General features: G+C 41.3%; 1 protein-coding gene and 1 long non-coding RNA gene across 3 annotated transcripts in view; one reads left to right on the top strand and one right to left on the bottom strand.

Moving 5' to 3' along the window:
* Positions 1 to 23,365, bottom strand: part of shroom4 (shroom family member 4) — a 100,418-nt gene that overhangs the window by 29,080 nt on the left and 47,973 nt on the right. The window contains exon 1 of one of the 2 annotated variants that reach the window (XM_080292025.1): positions 3,582 to 3,958. The exons of the other annotated variant lie outside the window; for it this stretch is intronic. The gene's annotated coding sequence lies outside the window, so the exon portion shown is untranslated. Of the gene's footprint in view, positions 1 to 3,581; positions 3,959 to 23,365 lie in introns of those variants that run through there. 2 annotated transcript variants of the gene reach the window in all.
* The window catches only part of LOC145421563 (uncharacterized), a 37,597-nt gene continuing 20,138 nt past the window's right edge, over positions 5,907 to 23,365 (top strand). Inside the window, exons 1-2 of the long non-coding RNA XR_013902950.1 lie at positions 5,907 to 6,279; positions 6,674 to 6,773. This is a non-coding gene — a long non-coding RNA (uncharacterized LOC145421563). The remainder of the gene's footprint in view (positions 6,280 to 6,673; positions 6,774 to 23,365) is intronic.

Raw genomic sequence — 23,365 nt, forward strand, 5'->3', positions numbered from 1 at the left:
AATAACACTGACTTGGAAATACTGTTGCTGGATGGAAATAACATACTCCTAGTTCCTCTATAGAGAACAGGAACTAAGAGGTGTGAGCTTGAATCAAACTGAAGTCAGAAAAGCTGGGAATTTGCTGAGAGACTTCACCCAGTGAGAAACTTACTTTAAAAAAGACAAAAGGTTCAAGTATCTGGTGCAAAAATCTTAGATGTAGAGTATAACAATTAATAAGCTTTAGTAAAAAGGAAGAGTTTTTGGAACCAAAAGGACGCTTTTGGATATTTAAATCAAAGAAAATCTCATAAAATTCAATTTGAAATGATTTTCTTTATTGTATTTTACTTCATTTTGACTTTTTGCCACTGACTTTGACTCGGCTTGTTTGACTTGACATTTTCTTTTACCTACTCATTGAAAAATGCCATCATCAGTCAAATAACAACTCAATTAACCTAAAATTTCACAAAACTGGCTCGCTCCAATTTCAAATACACTTCAACCTTGACTGGCATTTAATCCTTTGACCCGAGAGCTTGACTTGTCCCAAAAGGTTTAAAAGTGAGTTTGAAAACACCCGAAATACCAACTGGATGACATGGTGGATAATTATGACAAAAAAGGCCCAAAGTTTAATTCCCAACAACACTCCAATGAGAGGACTATTAAGGTCATCAAGCACAAAGTACAAAAAATGTAAAATTAGACTATTTTGGAAAAACATAGGGAAGTACAGTTTTGGGAGAAGAATGCAGATCCTGGCACCAAGAGGGAAAGGAAAGGACCATTTTTGCATATTATTGTTTATGATAAAGCAGGGGCAGGAGACCCATTTCCAAAATAAACACTCCAGTTTCCTGATTCTGGCTCCTTAAGAGGGATTTCTATCTGAACCCGCTGATTGTTCAACTCTGCTGACAATGTCCTTAAATTATCCCCTGAGAAAGTTTATGCAGAGCCTGCGTATGTGCGTCTACGCTCCTACGTGTATGCTGCACTATGTGTGGGAACTATCTAAACTTGACCAGACAAAATACCATTATTGAACAAAATACAAACATTGACAGACCCCCCCCCCCCATTTCTCACTGCCACCTCCTCAGTTTCTCCAAGTTTAGCTTTCCAGAGATTGATTACTGTGAAAAATCAAATGTAGTAATGCCAAAGTCAGATGGAGATGGCGTGCACGACAAAAGGTAAAAAAGAAAGGAAAAATGTGCCGACTTGTAGCTTAAAAGAAAACAGAGCGCTGATCTGCTGTTGTGCAGCAATGCAGGGGACAAGGGAAAAGCTCTCCAAAACCACAAAGCCAATCAGTGCGTTTTCAAAAGGCTGAGAGCAGCAGCCAAGAGGGCAGCAGTGATCAAATTAGGGGATTTACAGCATGAAGAGCTGCACCTCCAACATAGGAATACATAAGTGTTCTTACAAACTTGACTAAAGTGCTGTACAGCTTAAAACAAAACCAAAACAGAAAGTTTCACAGTACCAAAACTTGGATGAATGACTAATAAAGTATTATTAAAAAAATAAATCTCAGCTAATAAAATAATAAACAAACAAAAAAACCACAGAAAACATATGTTTGAATAATTTCTGTAAGTCTCCATGCAGCATAGAAACTGACCGTGAGGCTATTCTACAGCTTTGGAAAAGCCGCCATTAACCTCCTGGCGTCCACACATGTGAACATCACATTTTGGGTTATTTAGACCAAAATACTCAATTTTGACTACAACGGCCTGATATCCACTTACGAGCACATTATACCGCTACTGTTCTATCGAAATTTTAAATGAATATCCTCATATGTGGCTCTTATTTTTCTTAGAAACAAAAATCAGGTTAAAAAAAAAAATCTGCAAATTCTTTGTTTTTACATTCATCAGGTTCCAATATGTTCAAATATCACAGAGAAATTAAAAATGCATGCCGTGGAAGAGTTCGGGTCTTAGGAGGTTAAAGCACAGCCTCCTTTACCCTCTAATCCCGATCACAGGGCAATAACAAGTACTTCTTCTGATAATGTTACAGTGGTAGAAAAGGGTCAAAGCTGTTACGAAAATTTTTGGTCAAAGATTATTTAAAATGAAGAAGACTGTGTTTAGTTCAAGTTTCCTAAACCAATTATTAAAACATAGGGTTTAAATTAAAAGCTGTGTTTATGTCAGTTACGAAAAAATGAAACCACTCACAAAGGACTTAAACATTAGTGTTAAATGTACACCGTAGGTCTCTTATAACTGAAAACTCTTAGGAAGCCCTACATCCTAATCTGACATGGACCTCCATAGAAATCTACATGTCGCATCAATGCAGCCAACAATGACCATGATTGGCCAGTTGCATATCCATTGAGTTCCCCTGTTCATTCTCAGATGCTTTCTTGCAGCTTCACAGAATTATGGGTAATCTTGCTCTATTTCCTGGAGGGTTAGTTTCTGAACTATTGGAATGGATGTAAGGGAATGCACAAAAAAAAACAGCAGGGAAAATCTAAGGGTATATATATACTGTATATACATGCTACAGCAAGAAACTCACCATAAGAAAAACAGCTACCCAGGAAGTGAACAAAAAGTCCCAGTGAAAGAACCTGTTTCCCTGCTTAAAACTGTTTAATTTTTTGTTATTTGGACTTTTTTTTTTTTTTTTTTTTGCCAAAGAGGCAAAAACTTTAACCTATTTTACTCAAAACTGTTGAAGATCTGTACTACATTATAGTAACATTATTATAGTAACATCCACAGGGACTCTTTTATTTATGAAAAACAGGAAACACACAAAGGACCCGGCTCTTACTGTCCTTTTAACCACGGTGACTGAAAGATCTGGATCAACGAAACAGGCTTAATAATAAATCCACAGAACTCCCACTTTCCTGTTCCTGACACTGTAACCCAATTGGCTACCTGTCCCCCAACTGGCAACAACAAGCAAAGAGGAATCACATGAAGCACATTTTTCAAATAATTCCCTGGCACACCCTGAACAGCAGCTTGTCCTTGACGTGGAGTCAAAGTTAATGAGATAAGAGATGATAATTGTTCCGTTTTGACCGCAACCAATTGGGAAATTCAATCACGTTGGCTCTACGTAGCGAGCTTCTACTTCAACATGTATTCTCTGGGAGTTATGCAGGTTTTTAGGATCTTAAATAGAAGAGCTGGATGGAATGAGAGAAGTGGCAAGGAGACGAGAAGAAGACACAAGCTGGCGACAGCAGTCAAAGGCCGAGAAATTATAAATTCTCAACTCTGAATGAGCCTCTATTAGAGGATCTGCTGGAATGTCCCACTTAATGGTCAGCAACGGCAACAGCTGACTGATACCGCAAAGGTCACAGCGCATAATCTCAGTCACACACACTGTCTCAATACAGTACAGACCGAATGCCAGAAAGGCGGCTGGACAAACAAGTAAGGACTGAAACTGACTGAAGACACTTTGCTTTGGAGACAGGACGGATTCCGTTTCTTTAAAGATTCACAGCGACAAGAAGCTGTGATTTTAAAATGAGCCAGAGGATGCAAATGTCCAGATTATTCCTCGTAAGTTTGAAAATAATGTTGCACAAAGGCTGTCAAACTTACCAGACTCCCCAAGCTGAAGCGTCCACTGTCAAACTGATCGGGTCTCTTCACAGCTTCCCTGACAGCCACAGTTCAAGTTCAAAGACACTCTGCTGCTTTAAGTCCCATACACAACACTCTCTTGCTTTTATGGTCACAATTTGGAAAGAAATTCGTCCTCAAGCCAGCTGAGGTCTGATAAGAGTCGATGTGTGACTTGAAAGTGGAGTTCAAGCCAGAGAGCTTGTTGTCCATCTGAGGAGGTAAAGTAGGTGGCAGGTTCTGACCAGGAGGGAAAAACCAACCGACAAGCCTCATCTCCCCTCTCCCTCCTTTTCCTCTTTACTTCCTCCCTTGCTCCTCTTGCTGGAAGACAAAACATGACTATTACTCCCTCCTGTATTCTGCATTTCTCTCCTTACTTCCCTCCCTCTCCCTCTCCTTGCCTCTCTCTCTCCCATCTCATTCTTTCCCTGCCTCTCTCGCCCCCTCTCAGGCAGGATGTGTGAGTCAGTGAGGGAGGAAGTATTGTGGAGGGCAGATAAAGTAGCGCACGGCTGCTAGAATAATACCCAGAGTTCCACACTGTTATTGTCTGACGGGGGTGTTCAGAGGTACTTCCTCCTTGTGTGTGTGTGTGTGTGTGTGTGTGTGTGTGTGTGTGTTCGTGCACACGTGTGTTTGCAGAGCATGAAAAAGACATCGAAAGAGTAAAGACAGCAGAGTGCTGGAGAGACATGGGGGGGGTTACACTTTGGCAGAGAGATGAGAAAAACAAAATGTGGTGAAGGAAAGGGAACGTAGTAGAGGATGGAGAGGTCTGCAGAATAATTATAGACAAACACAATGAGTGGTGGTGATGGATGGACAGTAGAGAAAACACTGTGCTACTGATAAGAAATATTATCCTTTGCAATTCAAACTTTGTGCGCTAGTGTTGCTCAAAGGACAGAGCAGCGGGCAGGAGGAAAAAAAACTGGTCAAATTCTAGCCTCTGTCTCAATGTTGGCTCCCAGTGATTCACGAAACAGGATTAATGGGGGGGGGGGGGGGGCATTATGATCTCGAAGGTTTAGTTTTGTCTTGTGGTTTGTACCCTTTTCCATTGCAGTGGTGCAATTTTGCCCCTTTGTAAAAGAACAAACTCATTCAATGTTAGTTTCACCTTAAACTGTGATTGCTAAAAGAACTTCTGGGAGAACTACAAGCAGAGAGCCGAGTACAGCTGTCTCAGACACACACTTAGATAAGCTGTAATAAGTTGTACCTAATAAATTTAAAATGTAATTTTTAAGTTACATTTTAATACGAGTATTTACAATTTGCTACAGTATGTATAAATGGGTTACAACAACAACAAATGCATTGCAATCATATCTTCATACACTGTTTGTTTTTTTTCATTTAAAGCACATTGGTTTTTAATTTTTAATGTTATATAAATAAAATTTACTTATGATGATTCTTTTTGGAGAGTGGGTTTTGGATATACTAAAAAAACAGAACAAGAAACAAACCTAACTGTTCCCAGTAGGCTTCTAGTAGCTTAAATTATAATCAAGTGTTGTTAGAAGGAAAAAAAGCAACAACCACATAAAAATCCCATCACGGCATTCCCAGTTTAGACTCTAGCTGGGAACTTACCATGCATGTCGTTAATGTACTGCCTTATCGTTCATTTCATGTCAACTCTCAACTATGCACTTCTAGAGGAAAGCATGAAAGACCATTTATACTTAAAATACACAACTGAAAATCCACATAACATGACAGCTGAAATACTTTTAAACTAAAGCTAATGATGATGATACCAAAATTGCTTTTTCAATTAGATTATAAAATGTTGGAAAATCCCGAATTCACAAAAGAAGCCAGAAAAACTTCTGATAGGTTCTTTGAATTGCATAAACAGTCCAAAAACCAGATGTTAAGCAGATGTTAAAATTACAGTGGTTGCCTTTAAGAAGCTGAGGCCAGAAAATGTCTGGATTTTCCTTTCTTTAAAAAAAAAAAAAAAAAAAACTAAACTGATTTATCCTCCAACAAGTTTTTTCAGATTAATCTATCAACTGATTACTCAAGTTTCAGGTTCAATGCAGCTTGTGGGTCAGAGTGGACATTTTTTCATTTTAAACCAATTTAGATTTGGGGAGAAAATTTCGCCCAGTTGTTTGAATGAAAACAGTGTTGGATAAGAGAGATGTAGAAAGCTATATTTATGAGGGTTTCATAACTTTTTCTTACAGATACCATGAGGAAAACTTAACTAACCTGCAGTCAAAACGTAAAACTGTTGGATTGTTTGCTCTGCGCAGCAACAGACCACCAAGGCACGCTTAAAGAAATTATGATCATCCATTGATTCCAGTAACAGGTGAACCAAGCCAAACACCCACGAAGTTTATATAAAGATGATCTTTCAGAGGGTAAACTCAGCCTCAAATCTGCATTCTTCTTGATGACCCATAGGGGGCAACCAGTGTGGCTGCACAATCAAGTCTGACTATATAGATGTCTATGGGGAAATGATTGTGCTTCTCACATGATTTATGACCTCAGTAAACAGTTTCCTTGTGACTTTGCGGTCCCCAGTCACAGCTTCAAGACTTGTTTAACGTGGTATGATGTTGATTTTGAAAATTATGGTCCAATTTAGAGTAAAATCAGGCTTTTTACTGGTTCAGAGTAAGTCTTTGGAAGGTGAATACTTTCACTTAAGGTAAGTACTTAAGTTGATTGGTCTACATTTGCTTAGCATAACGAGTCTTCGTTACCTTACTTAGTCACCGTTTTCCTGTTATTTCCAGCCATTTGATAAACAACAATAATGTGCTTTATGCCTGCGTACATTAAACCTCACAGAAGCAAATGGTTAAAATTTCCTTTTGGTGTGAGCACAAAACCTATTTGGTGAGTGCCAAACACTGAGAAACACTGGGTCTATTTTGTGATTGACAAATCTATACCTTTTGAGCATGCAGTATCGCTCACTTTTTATGTTTGATATCCAAAGTCTAAGATGGCACTCAGATCCAGGCTTCAAAAACAGGAACCAGTGGTCACTGTGACTATTTGCACCTTTTATAAAAGAGTCTTTTGTTTTTTTTCTTCAGAGGGTAAATTCACCTTAGCGGTGTCTGGCTAAAAGTGTATCAATGTCACTATCCCCTCAATACTGACCAGACATGAAGCTTGCAGAGCAAACAGCAAGAGGTGAGTGTCCAGCATGAACGGTGTTAAAGTTTAACCAAGCACACAACCGCTGATACTTAATAACATGAGGCCCTCTGTGGGCTTCAAAGGACTTCCCGGAGACGTATATCTCCTGCAGACCCCACGGAAAGCACACTGTGTACATGCATGTGGGGAGATTCCTTACATTCCCTGTCTGCTCCGTCAGGGTCAAGGGTCAACTATGCTAGAAAGCCTTAAACAAGCTCACCTCCTCCCCTCTATCCCCTTTGTGTTCGCATGATAAGAATCTATTTGTTTGCTTAATGGGTCTCTCTTGTGTGTGTCTGCATGCAATCAGACCCTTGTTTGTTTGCCTTGCAGCCCCTCATCACCATTGATTATGGATTTCTGACTGGTACCCGCTCGTAGGCATGCATTTACTGCGTAGACACACGCATGCAAACATGAAGGCTAATTCCAAAGGGTTAAACACACACATACACACACAGCTTTCGCATACCAGGTAATCAGTACAGTGAGACTAGGCCCATACCAGAGGCTGATGGCAGGAAGGGTGAAGTCCACTTTAGCCTCTGCAGCACAATGTGCTGTTTGTTACTGGCTGATCCCTTCGATTGTGTGCGTGCTGAGTCTGAAATTAACTTTTTGACTCACAAGATAAAAGCACAGTTAGATTAAAAATAAAACCCCCAGCAAGGATTTTTTTTTACAGCAAATAAGATAATATGTTCAATACAACAGAATACCAATATCTAATTTTACTGGTTAATTCAATTTTTTTAAGTAATCAGTGCCTCCTGTTGTTAGAACTACATTAGAAAATTATTTTAACACAGAAGGAATCAAGATGAGTCTAGTGTCAGAATGTAGGTAAGAAGGAGACCTTTCATATGATGCAACTTCGTTTTGACTGGTAACTAGGGCTGCTCGATTATGGCAAAAATGATAATCACGATTATTTTCAGTGAAATTGAGATCTCGATTATTTGACAATATTTATTTAACCCTTTAAGACCTACTATAGAACCAAGTCCGCCAGAGCTTATATTATTTTTTTTACATGCTGTAGTGCCATTTTTGGGAGCATTTCAAGTTGCTATACATCAACACAACTGTTATAGCCCATATTTTAATAATATGTATGCATTAAGTGCATAGTAACTACATTAATTGCAAGAAAGTGCAATAAACTACAAAAAAATTGAAAATCGTTTTTGTTTTTTTTACATATATTTCTACTTGGGGAAATTTAAGAGGTTTATCCCTCAAAACTTTAAATACAAAAAAGTTGCAAAAAATAGTTTCCCACCACAGGAAATTTATTTTGAGTGTCTTCATAGTTTTATTTTGGAGATACAGCAATTTTTATATACTGCAGGAAAAACAAAAAACAATCCTATGATGCAAATTTGCAAAGAAAACAGCAGGTGCATCAAAATAAACTATTTCCAGCAGTGCAATTCGAGTTCTAAGCATCACAGAAACTATTCAGAAAAGTATAGAGTCAAACATGACTTATAAGAACACCAGTATAGGCTTTTAAGGCCTACAAGTAAAAAACTACATTTTCTGCGAAAATGACATCACTTCCTGTTTTGAACAGGAAATGGTGGACATGCGATAGTTGACGTCTTTTTCAATGTGGGAAGTGTTACGAACAGCTGATCGGATCGGCAAAGCGTGTTTCTGGAATATTATGTTTTTGTTCCTGCAAGCGCTTTTTATGCAATTTTTGCAAAGCTTTATGTGGAAGGAAACCGTGACCTGGGACAAGCTGATGGCATAAGATGTAAGTACAACTCCTCCGGTTTCATATGCAAAACAAATTATTGTGCTAGCTTACACGGTTCCGGTTCTACAGGGATTTAAAGGGTTAACAATAACAATGTATTGAATAATGACTTTAAAAAATAATATAAAATAGTGTGCAAATACTGATAACAGTGCAAATGTTTGCAATATAAAAAATAAATGAAAAATGTAAACATCTATGTTTAGTGAACTTTGCAGTGTTGCTCTGTGGTGCAGCTATGACACCGTAGCAAAGTTTACACACTATGTCTACTTGATCCACGTCTGACTCCGCGAACCCATAATGTTTCCACACCACTGAAGTTTTTTTTTTTACCTCTCTTTTCAACCAACGGCAGTCACTCTCCTCTCCAAATAACTTGTGCTTAGCTTTCCGAGCTTCCCTCGGGTCCTCTTAATTGTTGCAATGCGTGTTCGAAATGCAGAGAGGTGCGCTCGATTTCCCACACGGAGCAGCGCGAGAGTAAAGCACGAGGGAGGGGCTAATAATTGGCTCAGTCATTTTTAATGATCGTTGAAAGCCCAGATTGTAATCGTGATTAAAATTCGATTAATTGAGCAGCCCTACTGGTAACCCATCTCACGTCGTGGTATGAACTTGTAAAGTTTATCCAACATGCACTTCACAAAGTTTTCTCCAGTGAAACTATCAGAAAACAGAAAAAACATCCAAGGTACCGATGTTGGTTTCTGTTACTCTCTGTTAAAGAAATGAAACCACTGCAGTTTCTTATTGAAATCCCGATGTATCCCATGATATATGTACTCAAAACTGGTCATAGAAAAACAAAACTGTGACCCCCTTTAGATTGTGACACTGAGAGGGGTATAAAATTGATTTGACTACAGTTTTAAGCAGAATTTCAAACTGAACTTAAATGTATTTTTTTCTGCCCTAAAAGATTCAGATTGTAGCACTCTCATATACTTGTGAAACTTTGAAGGAGTTAAAAAGCACCAAATTTCAACCCATCGCCATGTACATGATGGTCTGAAACCTGGAAAACATGAAGGTATAAAGGTCATAACAGTGACTGGAATGGAAGCATTTATTAGGTCACCATCCAATGTGAAGGTTTATGCTATAGTGGGCCTCAATTAACAGTACTGCTAATTATCAAAACCATTTTATGTTTCTTTAATGGCTAATTCACCAGTAGCTAAAATACAGTCAAAAGTTTAAGACCACTAGAAATATAGCAAAAAATCATATTTTGCATGGTTGGATCTTAACAAGTAGATCTTCAACATGCAACAAGAAGAAATGGGAGCGAGACAGAACATTTAAGCATGCTACTTATTGAAAACAACACTTAAACTGACAACGCTTAAACAGGCTTAAACAGGCTATGATCAAAAGTTTAAGAGCACACCTCCAAAAAATCCTGTAAACCGGCCCAAAAATTAATCAAAGTTCCAAATATGAACTCAGTATTGAGTAGCTCCACCATTATTGTTGATCACATGCTTGATGCAAGTGATTCCATGAGGTGTGAGAGAGAACATTTCTCCAAGTGGTGAAGACTGCCGTACGAAGGGCATGCACTGTCTGGAACTGTTGTGCACTTTTGTGAACTTACCTTGCCATCCATCCCCAAAGGTTCTCAATTGGATTTAGATCAAGGGAACATGCAGGATGGTTATTCTCCTGGAAGAAGTCCCTTGTCCTGCAGGCATTGTGTACTGTAGCGCTGTCCTGTTGAAAAACCCAGTCGTTACCACACAGATGAGGGCCTAAGTCATTAGAGATGCTCTCTGCAACATCTGGACATAGCCCTCCTGAAGCTCCACTGTTCCACTGAAGGAAAAAGCACCCCAGACCATTATAGTGTCCCCTCTACTGTGACACGTAGAAAACTTCTCAGGTGGGATCTGCTTTTCATGCAGGTAATGTTTGAAACCATCAGGACCTTCAAGGTAAAAAAAAATTCTCATCAGAGAATAAAACTTTCTTCCTTGGTCCAAACAGTCAGTTCTTTGGCATTCAAGGAGATAAGGCCTTTGAAGCCCTTCAGTCTCAGATGCTGTCTGATGGTTACAGGGTTGCAGTTGGCACCAGTAACGGCCTTAATTTGGGTCGAGGATCATCCAGTGTCTTGACGGACAGCCAATTGGATCCTCCGGCTCAGTGATGGTGAAATTTTTGGGTCTTCCATTTGACTTTTTCGTTCCATAACCCTCAGGATCATTTAAGAAATTCCAAGTGACTGTCTTACTGTGTCCCACCTCAGAAGCGATGGTGTGCTGCGAGACTCTGCTTATGCAGTTCAACAACCCAACCATGTTCAAAAAGGGACATTTTTTTGCCTTTGCCATCAGAATGTCATGACAGTGTGACATCAGCAGTAAATCAGCCTTATTCGGTTTAAGTGTTGTTTTCAATAAATTGCATGCTCAATTTTTTTTTTCTCTCACTCCCATTTCTTCTTGTTGCATGTTGAAGATCTACTTGGAACCTTGTTAAGATCCACCCATTGCCATTTTTCAAGTGGTCTTAAACTTTTGTTTGGGACTGTACCATTATGTTATCCATGAATGTTCAAATTACCAGTTTCCCAAAAAAAGCATAAACATAGTAAAGACCATTATTTTCTGATTAAGATGCCAAATTACAGTTATTTACATGAATTACTGAACAGAAAATGAGCTTTAAGAGTTGAATGTTGTCCTTGACTAATTTCTGACTTCTTTAGTCCACTGTGCCAACTCAAATTTTGATTTTTTTTTTTAATGTTCAGAAATATATGAAAATAAATCTGCTTCTGGTAAATAATGACGCAGGCTCAATGCCTTAGCTACATGCAGACTTATCAGTTTTACTGTCATTTTAAGTCCATCCCAATAACAAATGGCTTTGGGTTTTATGTGATTGATGTACATTTAAGTGGTGCAATCCTTAAGTTAAACACCGTTAATTTCAGTTCCTGTGTATATTGCTGAAATGTCTCTGAAATCAGCGTTATGCTACCATTTACTACATTCAACAATCTGGAAAAGTTTAAGCAACATTTTTCTTAAAGAACATCACTGTGGTTTGCAGAGATGGGCAGTAACGCGTTACTTGTAACAAATAACTGTAATCTGATTTTTTTCAAGTAACGAGTAAAGTAAGGGATTACTATTGCAAAAACGGTAATTAGATTACCGCTACTTTCCCATAGGAACGCTGCGTTACTGCGTTACTAAAACCGTGATTTTTTGTGAGTGTCTCATGACAGTGACGTAAGCAAGTGTGACATTCATGACAACAGCTGTGTGCAGATCAACAATGGATCATATATCGAGTGCGGGAGAGAGTATGAGCGTGCAGCGTTTAAAGCGTGGAAGTACTGACCTTACTTTGCGTTTGATTCCATAAAAAGTGACAAAAACATTAGTGTCCATTGTGCGTGGGAAGAAAACTTCTTTTTACAGCGAAAAAACCCCTAAACTTCCAAGCAAGCACCGAGTGCACTACGATGTAATGGGAAATTCACAGAGAAACTCACGGATTCTTCCACTGACCGCTTCGGCTCACCTGCACCAGGGTAAACCTCCGCCTACCCTGCTCCTGCTTTACAGGTGAAAATATGGACTGTCCCACCAGGGGAGAGAAAACTTTAGACTTACTGTATGCTAACGTCAAGGATGCATACAGCTCCTCCTCCCTCCCCCCACTTGGTAGGTCAGATCATAACCTGATTCACCTCACCCCCCGCTATGTGCCAATTGTGAGGAGGGAACCTGTGACCACCAGGACTGTCAGGAGGTGGTCAGAGGAGGCAATAGCGGAACTACAGGGCTGTTTCGAGGTGACCGACTGGGAAACACTCTGTGAGCCTCACGCCGAGGACATCAATGGGCTTACTGAGTGTATCACAGACTACATAACTTTCTGCACCGACTCCATTGTTCCAGCTCAGACTGTTCATTGTTACCCAAATAACAAGCCGTGGGTGACTAAGGACATCAAAGCCCTCCTCAACAACAAGAAGAGGGCTTTCAGAGGGGGCAACAAAGAGGAGGTGAGGAAGGTCCAGGTGTTACTAAAGGACAAGATCAGAGAGGCTAAGGAAAATTACAGGAGGAAGCTGGAGTGGAAACTCCAGCAGAACAGCATGAGAGAGGTGTGGAGGGGCATGAAGACCATCACTGGATTCAGGCCAACCAACAGCAGGGGAGCTGAGGGAGGTGAGAATAGAGCCGACGAGTTGAATCTGTTTTTCAATAGATTCGACACCACAGTGTCTGCTCCCACCCCCACAACCTCACCTGTAGTCAGCCTGGAATCCAGAGCCACACCACTGTGCCAGCCTCTCTCTTCACATGTTGCCTCCTGTGAGATTCCTGACACCCCTCCCCCACCCATCACCTTCACTCAATACCAGGTTGAGATGCAAATGAGGAGACTTCACTCAGGCAAGTCTGCTGGACCAGACGGAGTGTGTCCCCTTGTCCTCAAGACCTGTGCCCCCCAGCTGTGTGGAGTCTTTCATAAACTGTTTATGCTGAGTCTGCGTCTGCAGAGGGTCCCGGTGATGTGGAAGACATCATGCCTCGTCCCTGTACCAAAGACGCCTCGTCCCAGTGGCCCCCAGGATTACAGGCCCGTGGCACTGACCTCCCACATCATGAAGACCCTGGAAAAGCTCATCCTGGACCAGCTGCGACCCATAGTAAGACCACATCTGGATCCCCTTCAGTTCGCTTATCAGCCTCGTCTCGGAACAGAGGACGCCATCATCTACCTGCTCAATCGTGTCTACACCCATCTGGACCAGCCGGCGAGCACTGTGAGGGTCATGTTTTTTGACTTTTCCAGTGCTTTCAACACCATCAGGCCGACCCTCCTGGGTGATAAGTTAGCAGCGATGCAGGTGGATGCTTCTCTGGTGTCCTGGATTGTTGATTACCTGACAGGAAGACCACAATATGTACGTCTCCCACAGTGTGTGTCTGACAAGGTGATTAGCAACACAGGGGCACCACAGGGGACTGTCCTCTCCCCCTTCCTCTTCACCCTCTACACCACAGACTTCAGCCACTGCACAGAGACCTGCCATCTTCAGAAGTTTTCTGATGACTCTGCGGTGGTTGGATGCATCAGCAGGGATGATGAGACAGAGTACCGGGCTGTGGTCGACTCCTTTGTCACGTGGTGTGAGCAGAATCATCTGCAGCTCAACGTGGCAAAGACCAAGGAACTGATCGTGGACTTCAGGAAGACCAGGAAACACTTGACCCCTGTTTCAATCCAGGGGGTCAGTGTTGACATTGTGGAGGACTATAAATACCTTGGAGTACACATTGACAATAAACTGGACTGGGCTAAAAACACCACAGCACTTTACAGGAAGGGCCAGAGTCGTCTCTATTTTTTGAGGCGACTGAGGTCCTTCAACATCTGCCAGAAAATGCTGAGGATTTTCTATGAGTCTGTGGTGGCCAGTGCGATCCTCTATGCTGTTGCATGCTGGGGGAGCAGGCTGAGGGTCGCAGATGCCAACAGACTTAATAAACTGATCCGTAAGGCCAGCAATGTTGTGGGGATGGAGCTGGACTCCCTCAAGGTGGTGTCGGAGAGGCGGATGCTGTCCAAGATAAAGACAATGTTGGATAACACCTCCCACCCACTCCATGACATGCTGGTCAGTCACAGGAGCACGTTCAGTGAGAGACTGAGATTACCGAAAAGCACCACTGAACGACACAGGAAATCATTCCTGCCTGTGGCCATCTCCCTGTACAACGCATCCACTTAACACACTGGTTACTGCTACAACTACACATGTTTCTTTTCCAGCTATTTATTTATAAGTGACTTATGTATGTATGTATGTATATATATGTATATATTGTACTATTCTTAGTTAGCGTATTGTCTGTCTTGTCTTAATGTTGGTTTAAAATGGAGCACTGTAACAAAAAATAATTTCCCCCAGGGATCAATAAAGTATTCTGATTCTGATTCTGAGCAAAAGGACCGCTGAGTCTTTGACTTTATTTATTTTCTGCTGTGTTTTACTTGCATCTATGTCAAAGAGTGAGTGTAACAAAAAAATAAATAAATAAATTATGTGCTGGAATGTGCAGAAAATAGGCTTAAATGTTAAACAAATTTCTTACAGTCAGAGAATGGTGCATATAATTAAATTTTTGCTTGATGCATAAAGTTAAAAGATTAAAACTGATAAAACAAGTTTTAAAAAGAGACTTTTCCATTTGATTACATTTTGTATGATGGATTATGTAGAAAAAGTAGAATTGGGCTGAAAGATCTATCGGTTTATTCAGGTTGTAAATCGTGTTTTTAAAAAGTAACTAAGTAACTAAGTAATTAATTACTTTTGAAAATAAGTAATCAGTAAAGTAACGGGATTACTTTTTGGGGGAAGTAATCAGTAATTAGTTACTGATTACTTTTTTCAAGTAACTTGACCAACACTGGTGGTTTGTAACTAAGAAGTAAAAGGTCCTTCCTGCTGATGCACAGTAAAACTTTAAATGACAGATTCTTATGTTATGAAATGTGTTCGAATGGCAGTAACAGCTTAAGATAAGACATATAAGGGAGCGGAAGTTTAAACACTGAATAACTGTCTGGCACTCACACTGTTTAAGTGCCAAAGAGAGTCGAAATGTCAGATGAAGTATAATCTGAAACGTGGTTGAAATGCTGAAAGTTCAGGTAATAAGATCTGAAACTATCAGTAAATACTGAAAGACGCAGCAGTTTATTCAAATGAAAGTGCTGAAAGTAGCTTATATAGTGCTAGCCTAAACCTTAAGAGACAGAAATCACTCTTAGCTGACTTGTTGTATTTATATTTCAAGCAAAGAACAGCGAAGGAAAGAAATCATCAGAAAACAACCATGTGAGGTGTCTTCATACGACCGATTACGTGTATAAAGTTCTTCTGCGTCAAACACATCCTGTTCCAAGTTACAAAATGCATTTCCACTTGTTTTTTCCCCTCAGACACACTAACTGATGCCACAGAAAATGAGAACATTTCCTGTTTGAATTCAGGTTTTTTACTGTGAATGAAAGGATAAGACTAGTTTTATCACCTCTGATCTTTTCATGACAATTTATCACCTAAACACTTGCACCCTATCAAAATCATTGCTCTGTACATTAGCTTATCTTTAACTTATGGGCAGTTTTTAAACCATTTCCTCATGTGAATGAATGCTCAGGGGATTCAATTAATAACTACTTGAATATATAGATTTGCTTTTTAAACATTAACTTGTATTGCCATGTAATTAACCAATGGAGAAGTACTTTTCAATTTGTCAAAGCATAATGTGCGTTTAAGAGCACGTAACTTCCAGATCTAAAAGTAAAGCTATTATGGAAGTGAATTAAACCTGCACTGCTTTTAATGGCGACCAGGTGATGGCTCTGGTTCCAAAAGTCCAGCTGTATAGAGATGAATGGGAAAACAGCCTTTAACTCCCATCATTTAAGACCTTAAAAGCTTTTGGTTTCAGTCTCTAGTTTTAAGTCTTCGTGAACAACAGGAAGTTAACTTTGTAAATTATGCTCCCCATTAGAGTCAAGCAGGGTAAAGGAGGGTGTGCATTTAAAAAAATATTCCTCTACAGCAGATTCTTAAGAAAACAGTTTGCTTTGATGACAGACCTTTGGTGCTATCCTGCAAACTGTAACACAATGCCCCATTTGTGCAAATATCCATAGTGGAAAGGAGGAAATGTAAATTAACCGAAATCAGCATCAGATTGTTAAATTTGAGAGTTAATGAGTATGTGAAAAAGCTTTGGCTCTGTAATGTGTTCTGCAGCAGACTAACTTGTGAATGACAGTCAGGCTTATCTTTTCAGTGAGGAGTGTGGCTGCTCTTCTCTACCGCCACACATTACAGCAGCTCCACCGTCACTTTCAAAGCCAACAAGTTTGCACATAATTACTTAAATGCAGGATGCCACAGACACCAGCCCCGGTATGTGCAGATCTAAAATCTGAAATAAGGGGCTTATTTCTGACGTCAGTGTTTAGGCAGAGAGATTAGGAATAGTTGTAGAATTATTTTGTGAGTCTTCTGACACTCTTAGTCAGGTTGAAAGTGTCTTTAAAGGAGAGGAACAACTTGTTTCAGAGGATGAACTGGTGGAGTTACATCATGACCCAGTATAAGATGAATACAGATTATTTTGGACTGATGCAAAGCTTCTCTGATAGCGTGCAAGAATAAAAAAATATGGAGCAGAAAATGAGTAGAAATAAGTCATCTTTAAATTGAATCAAGTGGCGTTTTTAACTGGATTCATTTTATTTACTACTTTATTATTATTATTATTATTACTTTATTTACATTTTATTTTTACTGAAGTAAAACAGGGATTTTACAAAATAAAAATGAAAACAGTAAATTCACTACATACTACATTATGGCTCATCTGTCACTGCATGTCAATGAGCACCACTCAACCTACTCGAGTCTCAGCTGCCTCAGCTAAAGCCTGAAAGCATCATGTTCACTAGTATGGCTCCTGTACAACCTGAGCTTTCTTACTTCCATTTCTAACCTGTTTCCAATCACAGTGTCTCTCCATCTTTTACCACTACCTCCCTGGCTGTTGATGGACTAAACATAAACTTTAGGAGCTATGGGAAATCACCAAAATTAAAGTTTGGAGCTGAGCTGATCACACTTAAGGTCTTGGTTCATGTGTGTCCACATTGGCCCCTAGGAATTTGTTTTAATTTGAGACGACATTGTCCATCTGTGTATGTGTGTATACATCTGCGTGTGTGTGTGTGTGTGTGTGTGTGTGTGTGTGTGTGTGTGTGTGTGTGTGTGTGTGTGTGTGTGTGTGTGTGTGTGTGTCTGTCTGTCTGTTGGGGGGAGTCAAACCAGTGTCATGTATCACAGTTTAATGGGCCAGTTAATAAAAAGCAGGCCGGAGGAGACAGATAAACTGTTGCAGACCACACGCATTTAGGAGAGACTCAACCACATGTTAATGCTGATACAACACAGTGTTAGGGCAGCTAATCACCATTTCCAATATCTCATTAGAGATATTAGAGAAATACCTCATTAGAATATAATCCAAAACATGGGTCTCGGACTGGTTGGAAATTATTTTAAACTGGTTCTCAAATCAGTCAAGATATAGTTCTTACCTGGGCAGGAAAAGTAGGAGAGAGAGCAGTAGCTTGGGGCGTACTGAACCCATGCCACCAAATGAGCCTCATAGCACACTGCCGTCTAAACAGGTTAAAGAGAAAATATTAACATGCTTCTCTGAATCAGGCTTTAAACAGAATATTCAGAGCAGTCTAAGTCCATACTGAACTCTGAATGCTGTCGAAGCAAAGCGGGAGAAGGTATAACGACGTTGTAAACGACCACGGCAGACCCAGTGGCATTTTGATGCTTTTATTAATCCCTACACGGTTGCTGTACATTCGCACTCAGAGCTGCAGCTCTCCCGCTTCCAGCTCAGCATAACACCAACAACAACAACCACAGGACCCAGTACAATATTTAATTCGGCGGGGCGTGATTGCGGATGCCGTGCAGGTGCGTCCGCCTCCTCTGCACGGCACCGCAGGCCACGCCCCGCCACATACCCCCATCGCCCGACTGAGGCCGGGGAACCATCCGGCCGAACGTACTCCCCCCACCGCGAGCGGGAGAGGGGATCAGCCCGGACCGTCGGCGCCCCCGGGCCCTGGCCAAGCGACGGGGAGTTGTGAGTTCAGGTGGCCGCCTGCGAACCCAGCAGCGTCGGCGAAGCTGGTCCGGAGGTCGGCCGCGTGGCAGGTGGACGCGGCGCTGTTGGTACGGTCGTGCGCCCCAGCTCGCAGGCGGCTGGGCAGATGTCCGGCAGGCACCGGCCTCTGGTGGAGGTGAGGCCGCTCTGCTCACCCCGCTAACCTCGGGCTTCGGTGGCGCGGACTCCCTTAGCACGTGCACCACCGACTTATCCCGCGGCTTCTCCGCCCCTCCCGGTGGGAGCAGCTCACGCTGCACCTCCACCGCTGCCGGCTGGAGCAGCTCCCCTCGCTGCGCCTCCGGCGCTGCCTCTACCGGCTGGAGCAGCTCCTCGGGCGCCGCCTCCACTGTTGTCTCTCCCGGCTGGAGCGGCTCCTCGGGCGCCGCCTCCACCGCTGCCGGCTCCGCCGCCTTCTTCCGAGGCGCAGGAACGGGCACCGGGCCCTGCAGAGCCCCTGCGGCTCCCACGCAAGGTGTGGGGACAGGCGCTGTGGCAGGCTGCGTGCTAGTTGGTCGCAACCTGGGGGCCGGCACGGGCGCCTGCACGGACTGGATCTCCTCCACTCCAGCGCCATTGGAGAGCGCTGGTGGGGGTGGCGGTGGTGTCGGGCAGGACCGGATCAGCGCCGCCAGATTCTCCATCCTCTGCAGGTGGCGTTCGGTCTGGTCCTGCAGCTCTTCCCGCCTGCGGCGCCACACCGCCGCCTGCTCCTGCTGCGTGGCCGCCAGCTCGGCCACCATTCTCGCCAGGTCCTCCCTCTGCTGGCCCACTCCTGGATCTGCCGTGCCTCCCGTCCTGGGGTTCGGCACCACTGTAAACGACCACGGCAGACCCAGTGGCATTTTGATGCTTTTATTAATCCCTACACGGTTGCTGTACATTCGCACTCAGAGCTGCAGCTCTCCCGCTTCCAGCTCAGCATAACACCAACAACAACAACCACAGGACCCAGTACAATATTTAATTCGGCGGGGCGTGATTGCGGATGCCGTGCAGGTGCGTCCGCCTCCTCTGCACGGCACCGCAGGCCACGCCCCGCCACAGACGTGCTTCAAACAAATGATTAAGTGACGGGCTTCACAACAACCACATTTTGGTTAAATAGGGATTATTTTTAACAGTGGATTACACAAAGCTACTCTGATAGTGATATAACCACCAGCTGCTAGGCCTGCTGGCAGATTGTCACAATTACCTGCAGTTTTCTGCAGGGTGCTACTTTTATAATTGTTTTAATCTGACCATCACTGTCACAAAGACCTTTCAGTTTCAGTCCCAGCTCTGCATGCCACTCTGCTTGTGTAAAGTGGACTCCAACCTAAAAGTTGGTGTCCATCCTGTTAATTTAACATTTTGCAGGAGAGCAGTAACCCTCAGACTAAAGCACATAAACACACGCTCTCTTCTGTTCACAGTGTCGATATTTCATGCTAAACAGTGTCAGATCCAAAATCATTTGCAGTTGGGGCTCTAATCAGACCCAGAGTGTATGTATGTGTGTGTTTATCTGCGTGTGAGGAAGAGGTTTTTGAGGAATGCCAGGAATGTCTATTGTTCAGTTTGGGAAGGAGTGATGGGGGCAGGCTATTGTGTTTCATGGTTCTTGGCACCGCAGATCTCAGTCTTACACCGGTCTCCAGGGGCCATGTGGTACAAAAAAAAAAAAAAAGCAAAACAACGGGATGTGTGTGTGTGAGTGTACTTTTTAACCAGCTATCTGTCTGTGGAAAATTCCCCCTCAGAATCGAGTATGTTTGAGTGTGTGTGTGTGTGTGTGTGTGTGTGTGTGTGTGTGTGTGTGTGTGTGTGTGTGTGTCTGGGCCCACAAATCCCTTTGTGACAGAGTCAAACAAGCGTTCACTAACAAGAAAAACAACAAAAGAAACAAAACCGCTCGCCATGTAGAGCGAGATGAGCCGGGCTGTCAGAGGAGAAACTCTCTTCCAGGAAGAATGTTTCAAATGAACACGAACAAACAAAACTGCGAAATAGAGTAGCACTGCTAAAACAGCCGGCCTGTGGACAAAATCAGAGAGATTACAGCAGTGCGAGGCAGGAAGCGAAATGTTTAACTTAAGATTTTGTTTTAATCTGTAAAACATTCAGACAACACTACAACTGATTGAGCTAGACTAAATATACAGGTGAGGCAGGATATCACTGACATTACAGCTAATTTAACTGGGAATGTCCAGGTAATCATGTCCTCTTTTACCCGTCAACACACTTCAATTACAATCCCCCAAAACATTCAAGACTAATAGAGCTTAATACTCACAATTAGAGGCACTTTTGTGAGCTGAAATTTAATTATTTAACCGTACTCTGATGAAGCACATCGATTCTGGTATTAATATTGACGTTTTAAGGAGTTAAATGATCCTGAAGGTTTCATCTGGAAAAATAAACCCACAGCAGAGACAGAGCAGGATATGGGCCAATTGCATTGTATTGCACAACAAAGAACCGTAATGTTTCAACCATACCTGCCAGTGTCGTTGGAAACAGCATTTTTTTGACTAGAGATTGTCAAGGGTCTCTGGACGTACCTGACTGAGGCCTCAGTGAATACAGTTTTGCATTTTTAAAAATATTTGTTTTATTTTTGTTAAGTTTTCAATTCACATTAGTTTCAGTTATTTCAGGTACTTTCCAGAGTAGGTTTGCTAGTTTCAGTTTAGTTTTTATTGTTTAAAAATGTTTAGTTTTAGCTTAGTTTGTACTAGTTTCAATGTTAGATTTAATCTTTTTAAACCTTATACTATAAAGGTATTAGCTGAAGGCTGAAACATAAGAAGTTGAGAGTACAGGCATATTGGGAAAGGTTGATTCACAGTGGAGGCACGCTGTGATAACAAAACTGAAACCAGCAAAGACTAAAATTCTTCTGTACTTTTATTTTATTGTTGTTAGTTAAACACAAAAACGTTGTTTCATTTCTCTATTTTTGTAAAGTTTCTAGTTTTTATTTATTTTTACCAGTTAGGTAGAAAGTTTCACCACATCTACTTTATTAATTTTTCTCTATTACATTTTCCATTAATTTTCTGAGGTTGGAGTATCACCAAGCACTTTGTGCCTCACATATCCTCTGCTCCTCATCATCTTGCAAACTTTTAATGTTTAAAAATGATGCATTTCCTGGAGTTTTTATTCCAAATCGGGATATAGTTTAATCTGCAACAATTTTGTGTCTCATTTTCTGCACGAGTTAGTTTCTAAACCTAAATTTGATAATTCACTCATTTCCCATGTGAGCATTTCTGATGTACATAAAAGTACACCACTGATATGACAAAGGATTCAGTAAGAAACAAACTTGACCTCTGTTTGTGAACCGTTGACGTAAAAAATGATTATTAAAGAAAATAAGAGACACTACGTATAATACAACCACAGTGGAGCCAGCAGATGGCAACCTGGTTTCAGTTGGTTCAAATTAACAAGCACTTATTGAAGCCATTATCTTCTCATAGATGTGAATGAACTGATGTGCAGTGCGGCTGTGGAGAGGCTTAGTCAAATAATAAAATAAAACAATATAATTAAAGGCTCGGCACACTCTACCACTTCTATGCACAGTTAGAGATATTTAGTAATCTATCCATCGACCTATCTAGCTGTCATCAACCTATTCACATACATTTACAACCATTCATAATCTACGGACCTCAACCTATCTACCAGCCCATTAGGGCTGCCACAAACGATTATTTTGATAGTCGACTAGTCACCGGTTATTTTTGCGATTAGTCGACTAATCAGATGATCATCCATTGGAGGTAAAACGTACAGCTTTTTGCACCAGCAGCATCTGCTCTTATATAACTATCATTAGCTTACAGCTTTAAGTGTTTAAGGTCTGTGCTAACTAAAAATAAAGACAAGATGATAGTTTATTAAATTTTAATGAAATCTGCAGATTGTTTAGATGAAGTTTAATAAACTCCTTGCTATCTAAAATATAACGGGACAGCGGAGTATATTCTGTATATTATATAATATTATATAAGCTGTCTGCTTGACGTTTATTCAGCTGTGTAAAAACTATAACTTTAAACTCAGCAAAACCGATTTACTCAGGAACAAATAAAATACTAAAAAATGCCAAACAATATCATTTTTAAGTTATCTAAGTGACTTATATATATGTTTAACCTGAGTAGCGAAAGACGGCGGTGGGTTTGAAAACGATTGGCCGGGAGCTCTAGTGAGCCTTGCCCCCGGCTGGTGGGTAACAGACGTCTCCGAAAACGTCGGAGCGCTTTTCAAAATATGTGGTGTCTTGATAAACTGAGCAGATATTTGAGGTTTACACAGCTACATTCTCGCCTGAAAATATGTTAAACGTTTATTTTGTGACCCAGAAAGAATAATAAGAGTAATATTAAAACTAACTAGATGCCGCCATTTATGTAAACTGAGCTGGGCTGTGCTATGAATTCTGGGACAGAGCTACGTCTTCTTCGGGGTTTAACGGCAGCTGGCATCCTTGTACATGCAGTGCTGCCATCTTCTGCTTCAGTCCGTTATTACACTCTTAAATCCTACTACTCATTCCTGCGTCTTTTGTGATCTTACAAAGCTTCAAACGACGCGTCCACTATTAAATCAGTCGTCGACGATTTTGATAGTGGACGTAATCGTGGCTAGTCGACTAATCGTGGCAGCCCTACAGCCCATCAATCAATCAATCCATCTAGATCTATTGATCCATATTTCTATCTATTAATTTATATCAACCCACTTATCATATATCATCACCTACCTACTTATCAGTCCATCCACCATCAGTCTAACCGATCCAGCTAACATCTATTCATCCATTCATCTACCTATTTATATCCATATCAATCAATTGATCCCTTCATCTTTCCATTGATCCATGCATCAACTATGTGTCTATTGACAGATCTACCTGTCTATTTGTAAATGGTAAATAGACTGATATACATATGGACTTAGTGCTTTTCTACTCTCTACAACCTGCTATTCACACCCATTCAAACAAGCACTTTCTTCTAGAAGAGTAAGTTATTTACTTACCTTCTAGCTAACATTCACACCTA

The sequence above is a fragment of the Astatotilapia calliptera genome, chromosome 3 (genome assembly GCF_964374335.1).
Source record: "Astatotilapia calliptera chromosome 3, fAstCal68.1, whole genome shotgun sequence".
Lineage (NCBI taxonomy): Eukaryota > Metazoa > Chordata > Actinopteri > Cichliformes > Cichlidae > Astatotilapia > Astatotilapia calliptera.